The sequence below is a fragment of the Limulus polyphemus genome, unplaced genomic scaffold (genome assembly GCF_000517525.1).
Source record: "Limulus polyphemus unplaced genomic scaffold, Limulus_polyphemus-2.1.2 Scaffold3209, whole genome shotgun sequence".
Lineage (NCBI taxonomy): Eukaryota > Metazoa > Arthropoda > Merostomata > Xiphosura > Limulidae > Limulus > Limulus polyphemus.
The window spans coordinates 117728-122320 of record NW_013668819.1 but is presented as its reverse complement, the minus strand read 5'-3'; the positions used below and the strand labels follow the sequence as shown (position 1 = coordinate 122320).

The 4593-nt window shown below is 34.6% G+C and overlaps 1 long non-coding RNA gene across 1 annotated transcript; it reads right to left on the bottom strand.

Annotated features, from left to right (window-relative positions):
- Nucleotides 1-2431: 2431 nt before the first annotated feature.
- On the bottom strand, nt 2432-3346 carry LOC111088143. Its single transcript, XR_002612751.1, has 2 exons — nt 3312-3346; nt 2432-2674 (listed from the first exon to the last, which is right to left on the bottom strand). It is a non-coding gene; the product is annotated as an uncharacterized LOC111088143 (long non-coding RNA).
- Between the last annotated feature and the right edge of the window lie 1247 nt (nt 3347-4593).

Genomic DNA, 4593 nt, shown 5'->3' with positions numbered 1-4593 from the left:
GTTTCTTTTCTTTTTTCCTCCAACCACTGCTGTAATTTCTCTTCTTGTTTCTTTTCTTTTTCCTCCAACAACTGTTGTAATCTCTCTTCTTGTTTCTTTTCTTTTTCCTCCAACAACTGCTGTAATCTCTCTTCTTGTTTCTTTTCCTTCTCCTTCAACCACTGCTGTAATCTCTCTTCTTGTTTATTTTTCTCGTTCTTTTGCTGTTCTTGTATTGGTGCCATCAAATCTGCTAAGCTGTCGTTTGAGTTGCCACTTTTCGTTTCCATCTTCTTTTTGCTTTTCTGTCCCACTCTCTGACACCAATTTGTTACGTCTCTGTTCGTTTGTTAATTTCTTCGGATGAATCTTTAGCAATACAAGTCCTTTCTTAAAGAAAACTAGTTTATTCTTTCTGAATACAACTTTGCAATACACTTAATTTCTACAGTCAGTTTAACTTCAACACACGCTATAATTCACAACGATTCACTCACTTATGGTCGTTTCCGCGCTCGACTCAATTCTCCGTCTGCAATTATTTATGCCGTCACTTTATTTGTCGGCTTATATACTAAAATAGAGGACACGTAGAAAAGACTTAGAGTTGTTGGGAACCTTCTAGAAACCCATGACGCGTTACCAGCGTCAAGTGACTACTGCTGTCCTAACAATATATATAGTAATTCTAAAAACAACAATTTTGAGAATATTACTCTTGGAATGTATATAGTTAGTTAAGTCTCCTCCTTGCCTTTGAAAGGCACATAGGACCGGTGCTTTCGAACTTCGGCTTCAAGTGGCACAAGCGGATAAGAATGAACTGGATGCCAGTCCATCGCTGAGCCACGCTATCTTAGAATTAACATACTCTTTATATTAATCCAGATAAATGCACATACAATGTGAATTATGATTTTTTTTTACCATATTGACCAAAAGGTAAGCCATTTCTCCATTCAGTTGGTAATAATTATCACACTTCGTTTGGATCAATCCCGCTATTCACTTGTTCCAGAAATCTTTTTCATTTCTTACATCATAGAAATTTTTCATAGTATTTCAAAATATGCTAGGAATCCTCATAAGGCAAGAGGCTCTATTTGGGAGATTTAAGTAAAGGTACTTTCACACACAAAACAACAACAAGCAACTATGGGTTTAAGGGAAAAGTACAAAAATGGAGTTTTGATGAGAAGTGAAAATAGAAAATATGTTTCGAATCGTAATCAGACAAACAGAACTGATTATAGTTCTTATTTCCTTTTGCTATTCCGTTCGGCCCGCCCCCAGTAGCACAGCGGTATGTCTGCGGACTTACAACGTTAGAATCCGGGTTTGGATACCCGTGGTGAGCAGAACACAGATAGCCCATTGTGTAGCTTTGTGCTTAATTAACAACAAACCGTTCGCCACACGGGCCTTATATATGGGAAGGGCCGAGTAGGCAGAAATACCCGCCTTCTGGGCAGGTGTAACTGCTAGTTCCTGCGGAAGGCTATTGGGCCTGCGGCCTTTTCTGGAAATGTCTGACAGTTTTACAACAATGTACTCATACTTGACATTCAATATGTTCACCATCCACGAGAAAATGGAATTTTATTGAAATTTTAGTTTAAAAATGAGCTATCATCACAGAGTAGATTTTATTGAAGTATTTCTTTGTTGATGCAGTTATCAATGAAAGTGCCTTGCTATTCTGCTGCAACTCTCATGAGATTTTCACTAAAGAAAAATAAATAATTTTTAAAGTTTGTTTTTTTGTTTTATATTTGAAACTTACTCCTTTTTCGTGATTTTTAATGGTTAAATCTGAAAAATATCATTTTCGTGAAAATTTCAATTGTTTAATTTACTGCTCAACTATAAAAATACTGTCTAGATATAAAAATATTACCCAGTTATGATTGGTGCGGTAGTTTCCGAGATTCGAATTTTGGTCGTATACATCGCAATCTCCATTATAATATGACATATACATATATATGGCTTGACTTGTTTCCTAAATTTTGGAGAAAGCTCCAGAAATTAAAGCTACGCCCAGCTCTTTACGTCAAAAAAAAAAAAGACGTCACACAGTTAAAAAAATCGTTAGTGCCCAGGGTAATTTGATAACCAACATCATGTATATAGTACGATGATTACCTACTTTACTCAAAATGAACAGAAAACAGACGCGTTGGTGTTTTTGTGGGTTAAACAACGCCTATTCTTGAAGTCTGCAGATTAACATATTTGAACACACAATGACACAAATTTATGTCTCACAATTTGTTTTATCTCAACAATATACTTGCACTGATAGCTGGTAGTCAGGTTGTATAATATTAGAAAAGGTAAAATAAATTATATTTCATTATCAAATATTTGTTACTTTACTACCATGACTCAAACAAATATGCTAGCTTTACACTATACTATATTTTAAAACATAAGTAAAACACACAACAAATATGCAGTATATACTTTAATTCCATAGTACAGATAAACATGTTATGTTTTTCACTAAAACACACAAAGCCCGTAAATAAAAATTCAATATTAGTAAAACAAATAATGTAAAATGTTATATTTTCATTTATGTAAATATAATCAACACACTGGAATACCCAAGCCCGTGGCCAGGTCTGCAAGTGTGGGGTTCTGTTTGGTCCAAATTTGAGCTACTTTCATGTGTAACTTTGATGCTCAGGGCCTAAAAAAAATTCCAAAATATGTAATGCTCTCTTTATTATCACTGCAAATAGACATTTCTAGTAACTTTATTTTGATACGTATGAAAATGGTATGTTTACGTGTACGTACAGTGTTACAAAAGCAATTGTATAATTATAAGACATTATCAAAGAAAGGAAAAAATAAATGTTCATAGGTGAGCGGAACTCCGGTGGGAATGTGTGTTGGAGGGGGGTCGCACCCCCCTGGTAACGGGCTTGATACTCAATACAAATCTTTCTCTTAAAAGCTTCTTATGATGTAAATTGTAGAGATTACATCCTATCTAAGTAGCATTTACGTATGTTTTAATTGACCAGGTATGTATATACGTGAGAAAATTTACCAAATACATTTGACATTTGATTAAACAATAAATTCCCTTAAAAAAAAGAAAAAGAATTTCCAAGCTTTCACTTGTAACATACTGTTACGTCTCTGGTCGTTTGTTAATTTCCCGTAAAAATTCCTTCCTAAAAACTTCAGTGATACAAGTCCTTTCTTAAATAAAACTAGTTTATTCTTTCTCAAGACAACTATGCAATATGCTTAATTTCCACAGTCACTTTAACTTAAACACACGCTAGAATTCACAACGATTCACGCACTTTACTTACGGCTTGACTCGATTATCTGCCTCTATATCTTCCTGTCTGCAATTATTCTCTCTCGTCACTTCTTGCCGGTCATATATATACAAAATAGAGGGCGTCTAGCAAACACTCGAGCCTTCACGAACGTTCTAGGTACTCATTACGTGTTACCAGCGTCACGTGAATTCCGCTGTTGTAACAATACCTTAAGGCTGAAATCAAGTGAATAAGTGAAACAAAACCGGAGCTTCTAAATAAAATACCCCTGATACAAATCAAACTATACAGTATATGATAGTAACATACATTGTACATATACATTCTGTGATAAATAACCGATTTCTGTCTGTTTCCTCACCCATAGGTACCTGTATTGTGTGATGTCAGAACTACTCATCACATTCGTGTACAATAGAAGAAACGTTGAATAAGAATAACAAAGGCTAGCATGCTATGAAAGACCTTTTCAACAACAGTGTTAAGAAATTATAATATTTCTACGTGTATAGTCAATGAATATATCAGTTCTCTTACTGAATTCAAGTATTATTTATATAACATGTCTATGCTAAAACAATAAAGTACAAAATGTTTACATGATGTTAGAAAAGCAAAAACATAAAATAATGTATCATTTATATGATATGGATGCCTAAGCTAGAAAAGTACTTCACACATCTTTTATATGATTTTAATACTAGAAATAAATGACCTTATAAAACCAAATTTGTTATTTTTCTTTAACTAGACACTCAATATTTTGCTTTACAGCTTCTTCAGGGGCGTTCCACTAAAAACAAAACGTAACTAACAGTACGAAAATCAACATTTTTTTATGGTAGAGAAATGTAGTGCCCTCCAACACCTAAGAACCTGTTTACTGAATTGACATGCGTCACGTTCGGTGGAATTCAGCTTTAATGATATCATGTATCAATAGATTGACGGAGTCGCTATGGGTTCTCCTCTTGGACCTGCCTTAGCCAATATTTTCGTTGGTTTTCATGAAAAAGAACTATTTTACAAAGTTACCAGACCTGCTGTTTACTTCCGCTATGTAGACGACACATTTGTCATTTTTAAAACTGAACAGGAATGTGAGTGTTTCTTACAAGACTTCAACTCGTTGCACTCGGCTCTCAAATTTACTATCGAAAAGGAACAACATAACTCTTTACCGTTCCTAGACGTCTTAGTTGAAAACAATGACTTTTGTTTTCTCACCAGTATATACAGAAAACCTACCTTCATAGGACAATACACACGATGGGATTCTTTCAGTCCCAAAACGAACCTTATTGCTACT